The sequence below is a fragment of the Zeugodacus cucurbitae genome, chromosome 6 (assembly GCF_028554725.1).
Source record: "Zeugodacus cucurbitae isolate PBARC_wt_2022May chromosome 6, idZeuCucr1.2, whole genome shotgun sequence".
NCBI classification, from domain to species: Eukaryota; Metazoa; Arthropoda; class Insecta; order Diptera; family Tephritidae; genus Zeugodacus; species Zeugodacus cucurbitae.
This window is the reverse complement of record NC_071671.1, coordinates 27660073-27677099: the sequence shown is the minus strand read 5'-3', so window position 1 is coordinate 27677099 and position 17027 is coordinate 27660073.

Genomic DNA, 17027 nt, shown 5'->3' with positions numbered 1-17027 from the left:
TGCAACGCTGCTTGTGAGTGTGTGTGAGGTTGTGGTTGAGGCTGTTCATTGAGCAAAAAGTAACAAATAATATTTTCACCGCTACTCTTCCGCCCTAACGAAATGCCTACGGTACTTTTTTTTTGGCACATGAAACAAGCAAATGAAGTAAATTTCATTTTCACAATTACAATTTTTCAAAAAAAAAAATAATTTTTTGGTTGCTGCTCCTTGCCGCTTGTTTGTTTCTTGTAGTGGACAGCAAGGAATGTATGTAAATATATGTATGTATGAATGTAAATGTTGTTGTTGTCGAAAATAAAATAATATTTTACAAGTCAGCTTTATGTGGCCAACAGGCAGGCAAAAGCAACAACAACAGAGACATTCACACACCCAAACAAAAAATTACTTTAAATTAATTTCGTTTGTGGCAGATGACTTTTGACTGCTTTTTTATTTCTGCTTATATTTTATGTTTCTTCTACTGCTCCTCACTCACTTTTTATTTGATTTTTATGCAAGTTACATTTATTGTATTGTTTTGGTTGTTGTTGTTGCCGCTGCTGCTTGCTCTCGGCGTGTTTGCGATTCGTTAGCATTGTAAGTGAATTTGAGTGCTTGAGTGCCGCAAGTTATGTTGCTTTTATGAATGTGAGTGATTTCGCAGTGGTTTTTGTGTGTGCGATTGGGTGAAGATGATTGTGTGGGTGTTAAAAATGTCAAGAATAAGGCATGGCGGTAAAATAAACACATTGAAATTGCTTGGCAGGTCAGTTGGCGCTGATGATTTGGTTGGTATAAGGAAGGTGGGTTTATGGTTTTGCAAATATATTTACGGTAAGTGTAAGCATATGTAATCTACAAATGTATTTGTTAATATATGCGACATTTGATTACAGTTTTGTGGAAAATTGTGACATGGAAAAATATTTGTTTTTTAATCTTAAGTTGATTTTTATTTATCTCAAATTTTAATAATTTTTAAGTTTCGGAATTTCGACTTTCAAAATTTTTGAATTTCGGGACTCCGAAAAATTTCGGAGTGAACTGAGATTTTATTTTAATACTTTCGGTATATAATTTTTAACACTTTGTGATTTCGAGATCAAATTTTTTTGAATTTCAGAACTCCGAAATTTTTCGGAATGAATTGGACGTTTAATTGAATCATTTCGGTATATAATTTTTACCATTTTATGATTTCGGGATAAAAAATATAAAATTTTGGGATTCCGAAAAATTTCGGAATGAATTGGAAGTATAATTTAATCATTTCGGTATATAGTTTTTAACATTTTATGATTTCGGGATAAAAAATATAAAATTTTGGGATTCCGAAAATTATCGGAATGAATTGGAAATTTAGTTTTATCATTTCGGTATATCATTTTTAACACTTTGTAATTCCGCGAACAAAATTTTTTTGAATTTCGGGATACTGAAAATTTTCGGAATGACAGGAATCACAATTTGAATCATTTTGTTGTATAATTTTTAACACTTTGAGTATTCAGGGTAGAAAATTTAGTATTTCAGGATTCTGAAAATTTTCGGAATGAATTGGAAATTTAGTTTAATCATTTCGGTATATCATTTTTAACACTTTGTAATTTCGGAATTAAAAATTTTAGCATCTTAGGATCCTAAAATTTTTCGGAATTAGCTGGAACTTAAATTTGAATTGTTTCGGTATATAATTTATAATTTTCGGGATTTCGGGATTAGAAATTTTGAAATTTCGAGATCCAAATTGATTAGAACGTCAATAATTTCAGAAAGCTTTCACCAAGTTATTTTTTATTAGAAGATAATCATCAAAATTCACTGTAGTCCTATTTATATCTAAATTGGAGTCACATGGACTACAATAATTTTGCACATTAGTGTACAATTCTGCATAAAATAATTGCTTTTCCACTTTTATTACGCCATGAATTCGTAATGACAAATTGCGTATTTTTTTAATCAACGCAGAAAAGTTGATTGCCGACAAATAAATTCCATATTTCATTGTGTTTAATTACTAAAATATTCAGAGATTTTGTTTACACGATCATGCATATTTTTAATACAATTTAAAGCAGTATATCATCAGGTGGACTACGGTCAATTGACAGTAAGAATGATTTTAGCAGCACTCTTGGTATTCTTTTGAACCCTGGGGTAAGCTTTAACTACCCAAAAGAAGCTCATGAGACAACCAGAAAGTTTTTTCAGTGATTTTAGACTTCATCGTAAGACACCGAGCGAAAGAAGATTTGTTAACCATCTAGAGAAAACTAATATTGTAGAAGTTCTAAGTCCAAGCACTTTAGACTGTTAAGGTTTCTAAGTTTTGATGTAGAATCTGACAGGAATACCGATGTTCCCAAGACAATATTAGAAATGAAACAAGATTGTCAAAAATTGAAGATACAAGATGTAAGCTCCATTTATAGCCCTTAAGAAACAATGAAAAGATATTAAAATCACTCACGAGAACTATAATATTATCCAAAAGATCTGTGAATCTGGCAGGTTACCTAGATACCGCTCATTGTGATAAGTCGGTTCCCAAGATAGACGAGATCGTCCAAGCTTGGAAAGAACAGATGTAAGGGCAATTTCGAGAACTTAAGAAACAATGAGAAGGTATTAAAATCATACAACGAAATATTACCCGAAAGATCTGCAGACCAGTTAGTAAACTTGCATAACGTTATTATGTCGAGTTTGTTCCCAAGACAGATGATATCGTCAAAACTTGAAGAGAACAGAAGGTTAGGCAATTAAGATCTTAAGAAACAATGAGAATTAGGATTAAAGCACACTACAGAAATATTACCCGAAAGATCTGTGAACCTGTCCGGATATCAGGATACCTCTTCTTATGGTGAGTTGCTTCCCAAGATAGACGGATCTACGTAACTGATACGGACCACGTTTGAATGAGCTAAATATTAGTGTAGGAATCTATGATTTTGTAAGATATGAATTCTATAACAGTACTGTTCTTTTATTAAGATAGCAATGAACTTGACTCTCCCAAATTAAATTCTTCATTCAACCTATCACATTTTCACTTCTTAAAATGACTGTAGATTGTGAATAAATTCTCACCCACTTGTCGCTGTCTCCGAAGAGCACACACACGCCGCTCGCATTCGGCTAAGCTTACCTTTTAATAGGCATTTAAATTATTAATCTCATAATACAGGTATTTATAAATTAAGCAAGCTGCTAGTTGAGTAACCGGAATGTAACCGCAAAGAGACGCACACACATATGAGGATATGAGAACACATGCCATCTTCTGAGGCACTTAAAAGTTAAGGACGGACGGTTGAATGGCAGGTTATTGGTTGGTTGGTTGGTTGTTTGGTCTAGTTTGCCAAAAGCATGTGTGTTTTTACTATACTCTGTATAATCATGTACTTGTATGTGTAATCCAGTTGAACTGCTTTTGAAAGGCTTTCTATGACACTCTTAAGTCTGTGTTTGTTTATTTGTTTGCATGTAATTTGTCAGCATATATATTGTACTATAAACATTAAACATATAAGAGCCCACACATTAGTTATTCGCCACAATATGCCTGACTTAATAATAATCAAATTTATATGCATCGTTATGTCTTTTAAAGGTTACGATAAAAGCAGACAGACAAGATGACGAGACGCACGCTCACTCGTATGTTGACATTTTCGTAAAATAAAATACATAATAGCTGGGTAGTAAAGAAATGAAAGAGTTGAAAATAAACGAAATGTGGAGGATTTTGTGTTATTTTGGGGTTTTAAGCAAAATGATGACAATTGATTTCGGGATCCCGAAAATTCTAATTTCGAGATTACGAATTTTTGAGATTTGTATACTCTCGGAACATGTTGCACAGAGTATTATAGTTTTGTTCACATAACGGTTGTTTGTGTCACCATGAAATAAAAGAGTTCGATATGGGGATGACGAGTGGAGTTGAAATCCGGATGTCTGTCTGTCCGTGCAAGTGATAACTTGAAAAAAAATTGAGATATCTTAATGAAACTTGGAACACATGTTCCTTGGGACCGTGAGAGGGTTGCTTTGCAAAATGGGCAAAATCGGATCATTGCCGCGGCCACAAAATGGCGAAAACCAAAAACACATAAAGTGACAAACTAAGCCATAAATAAAGTTATAACAGTAAAATTTGGAATAAAGGATCGCACTAGGAAGGGGCATATTGGGATGTAATTTTTTTGGGGAAGTCGGCATGGCCCCGCACCCACATCGGTTATTTGTATATATCTCGCAAACCAATGAAGCTATATAATCCAAACTTTCTGCAGTCGATTCTCTCACACCATGAAAATAGTTGAAATCGGATAATAACCACGCCCAGCTCCCATACAAAGGTTAGGTTGAAAATTACTAAAAGTGCGTTAACTCACTAACGAAAAACGACACTAAATTTAACAGAAGAAATTGCAGAGGGAAGCTGTACCCACTTTTGGGTCAAAAACAATAGCTCAGGAACTACTCGACTGATTCGAATGAAATTCGGTATATAATATTTTCATGACACCCTGATGACACGTGTGGAAAATGGATGAAATCGGTTCACAACCACGACAACTTCCCATGTAACTCAATTTTGAATTTCATCTTATTCCTTCACTTTATAATATATACATAAGGAACCAATGAAGATAGCGAAATAAAACTAAAACAAATACTGTATATGATCTGTGGCATCACTTGTGAAAAAATTGTCGAAATCAAACTATAACTTTTCAAAGCCCCGAATATCGAATATGAAGAATTCAATGCCCCATGGTAATTTTTCATAGAAAATTTCGGTAAATCTCTCAGGTATCTTAATATTTTTCTTCTAATAGTGTGTTTTGTCTCTGGACTGAAATGTTAAAATCGGGTCATAACTTCCCCTTGCTCTCATATAGCTAATTATAGGATTTTCAAAAATACGATGGGCTTAATAGCATATAAATCGGCTAATATATGAAATTTTTCGTTTTTCTATTGGACTTTATGCCGAATATATGGGTCAAATTGTGTGTTATCTTAATTAAAATATAGCAATAAATTGCGACAGTTTAAATGTTCGGTTTCACCCGAACTTAGAATTCCCTTACTTGTTGAATATGTTTTTCTTATTTAACATTAGTTTTTTTTATAAAAATGTACAGCGAGATTTCGGGTTTATTAGTTTTGTGATCCCGAAATTTCGGGATTTTCGAAAATTATTGGCATAAATATTCTAAAATTACAGCGAAATAATAGATAACAAGAAATCTTAAATTCCTATCAGCTTGAAAGCTTAATTTTCGTCTGATCTTAACCTTTTCTTTACTTCTTTTCATTCTCATTTAGTATTAATTTCTGTGCAAAAAATGAATTGCATAGAAATCTCTCAAAATATTTTCTATTTTAATTTTCATTAAAAATTATAACAATTTTATTTCGGGACTAAATTTCGGGATTACCCATTTTTGAGGAATTTTAATACTTTTTTGCTATTTAATATGATTTTTTTATAAATATGTTCATCAAGATTTCGTGATTGCCATTTTCGAATCACCAAATTTCGGGATTTTCCAAATTATTGGCATACAAATTTTCCATTTAACTGTATATTACACTAAATGCGTTAGTTTAAATTTCCAACTCCTAAAAATGTATTGAAAGCATAATTTTCGTCTGATCTTAACCCTTTCTTTACTTGTTTTCATTCTAATATAGTATTTATGTATTTCTGTTCAAAATTTACTATAATTTCCACAGAAATCTCTAAATTTTTTTTCTATTTTAATTTTTATAAAAATATTGGGATTACTATTTTTTGAATCCCGAAATTTTGGGATTTTCAAAATTACATATTTGCTTAAAAATTTTCCAGATGTAGGAGAAAGCCACGGCTACTATCTATTATTTTAAAATTTACATGAAAAACGTACTTTATAGGCATAATTTTCGTCTGACTTTAACCCTTACTTGTTTTCATCTTCAAAAATTCCTATAAATTCCATAGAAATCTCACAAAATTTTCTATTTTCATGTGTGTAACACACATACTCAAAATTAAAAGCGAATGTATTGACATTTGTTGCTTGGATTTTAAGAATGTCCCCAGTAACTCGCACTCCCACACACTCTCCACAGGCTAATTCCAAAACATTGCTACTGTCGGTTGATGTTTTTTAGTTTCTAGGGCTGTGTGACTGTGCGTGTGTGTTTCGTGTGCGGTCGGCGGACACATTAAAAAGCCAAAGGTTACTCTCTGGGGAAATATTTTAAACTCCAGCAGTGGCAGGAGCGCGAATATTCTAGCAAATATGCTCTTTAGCTACGCATATATGCACATTTATATTATATATATAAATATGTACGAAATACATATGTATGACTTCTAAGGCGTGTAGGCGTATATTTATTCACACATCCTTTCTATTTATAACTGTTACTTATGCGGCAAACACGTACTGTCACTACTGTCATTAAAGTAGTTAGCTACTGATGGTTTTGTCTACCGAGAAACCCCACGGCCGCTCATACTCTCTCTTTGTATGTAACTAGTGAAATTTTCTGTCATAAAACCGAAAATGAATCAAAATTTTGGCAAAAATAATTAATCTTATATGCATATGTGGTCTGAAATAGATCCACATTTACTTACGATTCATATGTATGTGTGTTTATTTTAGTGCCGAACCGTTAAGGTATACCACTTTATCACTTAGTTTCTTCAAATAAATGAGTTTTGAGTAATTAACTGCTTACTTTTATGCATATAATAATGTTAAAAACTCCTTCTTCGCAATTATTAATTTTGTTTTCTCATGAAAATCATTAAACGGGTTTACTAATTTCATTTACTTTAGTGAGATATTGAGATTAGTTGGATAAAGCGCATCATTTTCTGTTGAATATGGGATTAAAGTAACTCAGTGAGTTCTCTAAAAGAGCATAGATCAAAAATAGCCTCTCCAAGAGTTAAATAAGCTAAGATTAACCTCGAAAGAAGAGAGAAGTAACAAGATCTCCCTTAAAACACATAATTTGAAACCAAATCCCACAACATTTGGGTCTATGGACCATTACCGAAAAGTCAGAAATAACACGATCTCCTTTAAAAAGCCAAAACTTTCCACATATTAGATGGAATTCCGTGGATTCTGATTTCGGACAAAACCATAACAGACCATTCTTAGAAACCAAAAACGACCATCTCAACACTGCCACTTAAAGAACACTGGTCATAACTTTCCATCTGGTATATGGAGTTTGGAGGTTTTGCTTCTGAAGAGATCTTGGAACCAACAATTTTCGAATTTCGTAGAACTTTCGAAAATGCTGAGTTCTGAGTTCGGAAGAAACTATCGGAGACCACTCTTAGATTCCAAAAACCAAGGTCTAAACACTTCCACATATAGATCCGATTAAAACCCATTCTCATGACACTCAGTTCTATGTAATCGGAACGAATCTGGAGACCACTTTTTAAGCCAAAAACTTACGTCTAAACGCTGCCACTTAATCAGAATGAATCCGGCGAGAATAAAAAAACAGTCCGTCTGAGCACTATCATTTAAAGAACAAATTGAACTCCATTTCCAGAAAGTCAGGTTTATTGAACCGTAACGAAACAGACCAAGGATTGTCAAACCAGCAACATTCCTCAAAATTATATTGGGAATATTCCCGTGACAGTCGAATCTGCGGAAGTGGAACGGATGTCTCTCCAGCTTCAATATCCAGTACAAATAAGTAAATTGTTGTTGTAAATTCTCCAATATCCATCAATCAAATAACGCCAATGAAGCTAACTACAAATCTACCAGCTGCACTTAACCTCAAACAACAAAGCGGAACGGCAAATGAATTTTGCAGACACCGCAAGACCAAGATTTGCATAACTCCAAACATTCCTTTAAGTCAAATGCAAATTTCATTGGAAATTGCCATTATTTTTGGGTGTCAAATTCAATTTGTGGGAACTTACATTGCCAAATTGGGGCGACAATGGGCAGGATACTGCGATGCTAGCTTCGACAGCCGCCGAGGACAGGCTTCACAAGGTAAAGAGTGTAACTCAAAACTGTGTTATTGAATGAACTCAGTCTACTCGCTACAGGTGAAGACCTCAAGGTTCAAGGTATGTGTCTGGATAAGTATGTGGCATCAAAGACACCCTTCATGACGATGGTCGGGGTTAACTATGATTTGAATGACTGTTTGGCATTTCACTTGTGTGTTAGTTACCCTTTCAACGCGCATTTTCAGCAATTCAACAGCGCTTTTCAGCAGGTGCAAGCACCCAGCCGAAGCGCTATTGCTTTCATCATGTGACGCGCCATTTTCGCCTACGTCACGTGTCATGTCACGTCAGAAGGTGCGTTGAAAATTTAAATTACACGCTTTCGCTGCGCCTAAACCACAATGCTTTCAAATGCGATGCTGCGCGATAAAGGAGATGAGGTGGCAAAGGATTGGCTGTGAGGCTTTTGATTACTAAAAAAGAATGGGATTGAAGCTGTGCACGACAACCGAAGGTGTCGGTATTCCCATTTTGATGTTTCAGTGCTAAGTAACGCGCGTTAACGAGTTACTGACAGCAACGGCTGGAGACGAGAACGGCGGCAGATTTAAGGAATTTAGTACAAATCGAAAGTGTTAAGTACCCAATGATATCTTATCTGCGGCGTCAAAAGGAACTCGTGCCTCGAAGTCTTAAACAGCACAATGTAACGAGGGCAGAAGCGCGGAGCGGAATAGCAGAAGCGAAGAACAGCTCAACGAACGAAAGAAGTTGGCGCAGCAGGATTTTTTATTAAATTTTTTCGCTGCCACAAGTTGAAAACTTGAAAGACAAATGTGTAAAGTGTGAAAAAATAATAAATAAATGAGAGAAAAAAGTGAAAATACTGAAGAGTTGCATGGAAGGAAGGAAACGGGGGAGCTCCGTTTTCTTGCATTGTTGCAAAAAACTGTGCAAAAGGGAAGTAAACTGTCATTGTTTACACATTTCTTGTGTTGTCAGCGAGTGTTAAAGCGTTGCAAAAGAATTTTTCCCATTAATCAGGCGCATAATTTTCGTTGGCTTCGCAACAAAAGCTCGTTTGCACATTTGCGCAGTAGAGAAGCTTGCACATTTTTTCGAGCCACCTTGAGAGCAGTGGGTCCAAATGCCGAGATGGGTGGAGGGAACTCATTCCACGGTTTCGACAGCCTGGTCGATTCAGAAGTGTGGCCTGAGCTCTTGAGAAACTGTGAACTCTTTAACCAGATGGAGAGAGTTGCCTAGGCTCTGCTGTTTGAAGGCCTTAATATAGTCCACAGTCAATTGTGAAAGGATGAGGCGAATTCGGAAGGTTGGGAAATGGTAGTATCGGACGAAGCATATAATTGTTGAAACACCGAGTGTAGAATGACATGAAAAAGTGAAAATCATGTAAAACTGAAACTGTTCCTCTGTGGAGCTCCATGGTCATTGGAAACCACTTGCCGAGACAGATGGAACGAACCCATGCGACCACTTCAGAAGAGTTCAGGACAAGCAAATCTGCAAAGATGTATAACTTGAGGTCTAAAGACACTGAAGGTTGGTTAGAAATTTATGACCGGAAACTAAAATAACATTTGATCTATCAGAATACTGTTCAACTAAGTTTCTATTGAGTCTTTAGATCTCAGTAAGACCTACGCTTCTGGTATTTATATTTAGCTAAAACTGGGCGAAAGCTTATCCATCCTATTTTGGTCAATTCTTCGAAAGCCAGTATCACAAAAGAACACACCGTGCACGGCTTATTGAGTCCCACACTGATTGTTACTTAAAGATTTTGAACTTTTTTAAAATTTTGCTTTCTTTATTTATTTGCCACGAATGATATTTGACCATATTTAGCCGAGACGACTGGTGTTTGACAACCGATCGATTCATCTAGATTGGACTGTGCCAAAGACGTCGCAGACGCGCGGAGAACAAAGCGTATAACGTTGAGTTTGGACCAACAACAGCCGTAGCAAGACGGCGTTGGATGGTCCATGCAACCATCGGCTTTGGAGTCACCCCGTCGCCTGTTACACTCAGCGCCTTCGCCGCCGCTAGACCGTTAACCAGTTTTAGTTATGATATTTGTACTTCGCTGCCAACATCATTTGAGACAAGACGTTAATTATGCCAGACACGTGCAACTCGCGACTGCGACTCCAATAAAGTGATTTATTTTTTTCATTGCCTCATTCGTCGGATTCGCTCAAACAACTCACATGGTCCATTCGTCCGTAGGTTTGTGCTTCGTTTGTATGCACTTCCAATCTGTGTTAGCGCTGGCAATGTGCCGCATTAGGCAGTGAACTGGTGCCATGTAGACATAGAGACATTTAATGAATATTTCGCTGGCGTGATACGTGTGTTGTTAGTACAAATCTTTGTTATTTTATTTGTTGTGGAAATTTGTTTGAATCGGCGTAATTATACTTAGTGGACTCTACGCTTTATTTATTGTGTAAACTTTCGAAAAAGCAATGGGGTCGGTGAGATACTTTTGGATTTATTTATAAAGGTTTATCTATGGGTTCATCATAGAGAAGTTATATATTAAATTATGTAAGAAACGCGAAAAGATTATACGATATAACCTAACAATTTGGGAACACCCAGTAATAGAAGAACTACTTCTTGTTTCAAATGACCTTAGCCCTCAACTCAGGGGTTCCAGATCTCGAGATAATATTTTAAAACATAGCTAAATCTGGCACAGAATTTGAATCCAACCTTAATCGCATGAGAATTTTGCTTTGAGAGCTTGTCTTTCAATATCTGTTGAGTCTTTTGCCAACCATATATTACTTTTACCGATCTTGTTGGCCTCATATAGAAGACAACTCTTAGATTTGACACAAAATCAAATCATTTGACATCACATAAAAACAATATATTATTATCCAATCTGTAAATAAGGGGCTTTAACTTTGAGCTATACGAAGTTCAAGTCTTCTATTAGAACAGTCTCTTAAATATGGTTTTCTAACCGGGGTAAAATATGTATATGGTTTAGTCGGAGCTTCACTTCAATTATCCGGGTCCTCCCAATAAAGGAATTGTTTTGAAAAGAGAAATAAATTTATATTGAGATTTTGAGATTGAAAGAGGTATTGAGATAAATTAAATAAGGTTTGTAAATTAGACCTTTTAGTAAAATAAAACTTAATTTTTAAATAAAAAAAACCCCAACACACTTTTTGTAACCGGGAGTTCATCTTCGCATAAGTCTCTGGAAGTTGGAGCCATGTTGTAATTCGTCTACAGACAAGTCTCTGAACATGGAATCATCATATATAAGGCCGGTTAGTCAAAAAACTGTTGTATTTAAAAAGTCACCGGCACACCTTTTATGAACCGGCAATTTATCTACAGACAAGTCCCTGCCACTTGCGACCATCGTATATAAAGTATTTTAGTAAAAAAACTTAATTTATAATTTAAATAGACACCCTTCTTGTAAACCGGGAGTTCGTCTACAGACGAGTCTCTGGAATTGTATTCCTATGATTATGAATTATCCACAAATATGTCTGAGTTATGCGGTTTCATGTCAGTTTTTACCATAAAAAAGACACCTAGCTCGCTTAGGCAATCTAGACCATCGTCTTTATTTTCAAATTAACAATTTTATTTCACCGCATCAATAGTTTATTCTCTCCACCCCTCACTCTTTAAACTAAGCACCACAACAAATTTGAATTTAATTTGTATTAAAAACACCTTAAATCACTCTAAAATGTCAGCCGCTATACATAGACTCATAAGTAGATTAATGTCTTATGCGATGGCGTTAATACCAAATTAAATATACAAATAAATTATACACTAATTTAGTTGTTTAGCCATTAATAATGGAGAGACAGTCGACCGCGTGTGCCATCAACACATGCATATGCAAGTATCCTTAATCCTCAAGGAATTCAATTGGCTCATCGCCATCGACATGCGTGTGTGTCCAAGCATTCCCGAATATATTAGCATTAAGTGCTCGCTCGCATTTTTATGCCGCCTCCCCGTCGTTGCGCCACCTTGTTAGCCGCTGGAGACACACAAAAAGCGTGCGTTAAGTAACAACCGTACCGAATGGCACCGAGGCGGCCTGCAGGCCGCTGGACGTGACGTGTTGGTGCCACAGTGTCACATTAATAACACATTTACTAAATTAATTAGATCTTTTATGGCGAACAATGTTCGTGTTAATTTCAACGAATTAAATGATAACATCTTATGGCTCACACATCAGCGAATTCGTAGTTAATCGTAGCTGGCAAAGGTATCCCATTGACTGAGGACAAATGAGTGCACAACGGTGAGCGGCTCACATGCTTAGCTAAATGGACGTAGCTGCGGTGATGGTTAGCTGAGGTGTTTCTGGTTTTTTTGTTGTCACGGACACCAAGTAGCTAAATGTATTATGACTTAGTTCAACTAACGGTTATTTGTTAGAGGTTAGTTTGAGATCCCAGTAACCCTTTGAAGGAGATTTCTTATTTTTGGAGGAATTTATAATTAGTTCAGAAAGTCGTACCTACAAGAAAAAACTTCTAGTCCAAAGTGTTCCTTATTTAATTACAATTTACCTTCGTGTCCTCAATTGGGAATGGAGGTCTAATTTAGTAAAAGATTCTAGATTCCGTAATAGAATATCTCCAGGTCCAATTCAGTTTTTTTTTTTCAATTCACTCAGTTGGGAACTCAATCTTTGTGAAACATTTATTAGCATTGAGTGACTTCTCATACATTAAATATTAAATCTTCGAAGGTGATCTATGGCTGGAGCATATTCTGGTCAACAAAGCAATTCTAATCTCAAATTAGACATTTTACTAAATTAAGGAAGACTCCTAGAAAAGAATTTCGACTTTCTACGCTTAGTGCGATGCAACAACATTGTATCTCCATTTTGTAATATTTAAATAAGTAATTCTCAAGAAATATTATCTTTTGGTTTCTAAAAATTTAACATCTATCTTGAGTATACTGAGATAAGAATCTATTTTTACTCCTTTTATTCTTCATTTTGTAGAAGTTTAAGAAGTAATTTTCCACAAATATTATCTCTTGGTTTCTAAAAATCTATCATCTTGAGTATACTGACTTAATAACCTATCTTAACTGGATCACAAACTCCTGAACCCAGTAAAATCTACCGACTTAGATTGTTTTTTGAATCCGCTGCATAAACCTTGATATTAATCTGATGAGCTTCTTGTTGTTTGGAGCTCCATAGGCACTCAATATTCTTCGATCGTCCAGTAGTATGGAATCTTGGGAATAACTTCTTGATGTGAGAATCTCTTTTAAAAGAGCATCAAGTTCAGCCTGATTTTTGCTTGTAAGATCGGTTTGGTATTCAGTAAACCACTTTCAAAACGGATAGAATGCGCTGATAATTCTTAAAAGCCATTTATGGAGCTATATCCATATCGTATATTGCTATATCCAAATCTAAACTGATCCAAAAAGAGTATCATTTGACTTCTTATACCTCTATGAGTCAAATCGGCCCAAGTCGTACGGTCGTTCAAATTCTCTAGCCGCTCGTGGGCTTGTGGAAAGGCGTAAACCCAAAACTATCTCCCTCTAAGCTGACTAGGTCCGTAAATTGTGGTTCCACTAGCTATTTGATGTTACCTTACTCACTTTCCTTCTTTCCCCGCTCATTCATCAGCTGGCGAAATGAATTGTTTTCGTTAGAGCTGTTGACATAATAGGCGCTGATGTGTGTTTTTATATATTTAGTATGCAACGACTTTGTTTGTGACTTTTTTACAGTCACTAATAAAATTTAGTGCGTGTATTTGTTGTTGTCGTGGGGCATCATACTGCGTGTTTACAATATTTGCTCATCACTTGAACGAATTAGTTTGGCACCTTTGTGCAATCCAGCGTTAATACAACGGTACTTGTGACATAACAGTTACATAAATTACTAACTGTAATTTGCATAATTTCAATGCAACGCGCTACATACGTATGTAAATATCTATGTATGCAACAACAACAAATACACGGTCGCGGCACAGCACATCTTTATCGGCGGTGTAACGCTTGATTATAAAACCAAACTTATAACGCTCGCCGCTCGCCGCTCGCCAACACGCCCTGCTCATTTAGCGACAACACCCAGCGAACACACACTCTCACATACGGTCGCATAGAGTTGCGCGTCGTCTGCGGGCATATCGAATAGTTATCAGCGCTTCTCTAAATGTTGCATATATTTTAACTTTCCTTTCTGCCTTTTTCACTTTTTCAACTACTACTACTGTTATTGTTGTTGCTGTTGTTGTCTCAAATCTTACCTCATTATTTGAACAGTTGTTCTTTTAGTGTTGGTAATTTATTTCATTTGTCCTTTTTGTCGCCCCTCTTCAACGTACGAAGTCGTAATTTTATTCGCTTTCAACCCCTCGCGGCATGAACGAGCAACAAAAAGGGTTATCACAGGGTGACCCTTCAAGGTGCGACGTAATTTATGGATGGCCCCTAACTCTCATCAGTGTCGACTTAGAAGCTCAATTTAAAGTAGAGATCAAAGGTACCATTCAGTTCAAAGAATCCTAGGTTTTCTTTTTCTTTTACTGACAGCGATATAGATAACTTAAGTTAAACCAGTCGTAGTAACCTGAAACAAATACCTAATGTCGGCAGGGATTCTGTTGGTCAGTTGTGGCTTAGTTTGGAGCTTACAGGTCTTCGGTGGTGATACCACGGAAAATCTCAGAACTTGAAGGGTTCCGTTATCTTAATGGGTGTTTCTTTTATCCGATATTGATTGATATTTCTTTAATAATAAGGTATATTATAAGTCGATGCAGACTCTAGACTGAGTATGAACTCTTTTCATGTGTCCCTTCACTTCGTTGAGCTTTTAGCAACACTTGATGAAAGTCAGTCATTAGATTTAGACTTAGAGTTTAGGCGTTAACATATTCTCGTTTGTTATTTCTAGTTTTCCGTCGGACATAGATCCGACGAAATTTAAGTCATGTGAACCCGACATTCGTCATTGTAATTTTCAAGTTGATATATAATGATTTGGGCTTTGATGTAAAGTTTTTTTTGAGCACCCCACTTGCTCTAACCAGAAAGATACTTTATTTTTGGTTCCAGTCAGTCCTATAACTCAAATATAATGATGATGCCAGTGAAAATTTAGGGGATCTCCTAATGTTTCAAAGATTTTCATGCGCAAGGTGTTGAGGAGAGTTGTGTATAGCTTCAGAAACTGTGAAACGCATTAAAATACCATCGAGGACAATAACTATCAGACGCTTTCTGGTATCTGCCCGAACTAATCATCCGTTGAAAATTTCTTAATGACATAGAAAAGCGTAAGGACTACTTTCCGTAGGTTAAAGCTCTTGGTCTCGGGTTCTCTCCAAAACTAAACGCTAAATAGCTTGAAGTGGTTAAGGAATCTATGCCGTGTATAAGGAAGATTATAAAGTAACTTATCTTGATTAAATTCATCATCAGACATTAAATCAGCTGCACTAGGGATTGGTCTGAAGAAAGCATGGAATCAGGTCTTAAAGATCCATTTGTGAAGTGGTGAGGGTATCACTCAGAAGTGGCATTGTGTGACAAGGGGCAGGGGGGGTCAAAAGCTTTGTGACATCACATTTCAAAATTTAGGGCAATATCGTTTCCCGCTCTGCTGTGCTCTTGTGTGCTAGGCGACTGACTGCTCTGTACCACGCCGATCACTTACTGGTGTACTATTAAAACATTATGCTTTTGGGGTACATCTTGATTCAATTAATCGAACTACTGACTTAGATCTAGAAAAACGAAACTTCGAAAGTGCGGGCAATGTGTTGGCTGAGATTTGGAGCAGTGATAATAATCCAGTCGTTGCTGAATATGTTGCACCTACTGTTACTGGACAGGATATTGAACAGGCTATGATGTTGAAAAAAATGCAACTTGGTATGCTAAACATGTACGTGAGTCACAATATTTTTTACAAATAGTTAAATGTGAAACTATTGCATGTTGCGGTGTAAGACGTTCTAGTCTTTGGAAATTATTAAAAGAAGAATTTTTCCCACCACCTGTGTTAATTAAACAGACATCAGAAGGTTATGGAGTCACAGGGAGTGATGACAACGACGCTAAGTTTGCTCCATTATTACTACAGATATTATTAAATCTCCAAGCATCATCCCATCTAAACAAGTTCCATATGATAGTTATTGCCCTAGTGTCGAGTCATACTTATTTAAAAGATCGTGTAGCATATGTGGCCTATATTTTTATACTCTCGCAACAAAGTTGCTAAGAGAGTATTATAGTTTTGTTCACATAACGGTTGTTTGTAACTCCCAAAACTAAACGAGTTAGATATAGGGTTATATATACCAAAGTGATCAGGGTGAAGAGTGGAGTTCAAATCCGAATGTCTGTCTGTCCGTCCGTCCGTCCGTCTGTGCAAGCTGTAACTTGAGTAAAAATTAAGATATCTTAATGAAACTTTTCATACTTATTTCTTGGCACCATAGGAAGGTTTCTTTCGAAAATGAGCAAAATCGGACCACTGCCACGCCCACAAAATGGCGAAAACCGAAAACACATAAAGTGCCATAACTAAGCCATAAATAAAGCTATGGAAATAAAATTTGGTATGAAGGATCACACTATAAAGGGGCATATTTGGATGTAATTTTTTTGGGGAGGTGGGCGTGGCCCTGCCCCCAAATAGGTTTTTTGTACATATCTCGGAAACCAATAGAGCTATATAAACCAAACTTTCTGCAGTCGTTTTTTTAGCCACTTCTTAATACAGTCCAAAAATTAAAGAAATCGGGTAATAACCACGCCCACCTCCCACACAAAGGTTCGGTTGAAAATTACTAAAAGTGGGTTAACTCACCAACGAAAATCGTCAGAAACACTAAATTTCACAAAAAAATTGCCAGATGGAAGCTGCACTCAGATTTTTTTACAAAATGGAAAATGGGCGTGGCGTCGCCCACTTATGGGTCAAAAACCATATCTCAGGAACTACTCGACC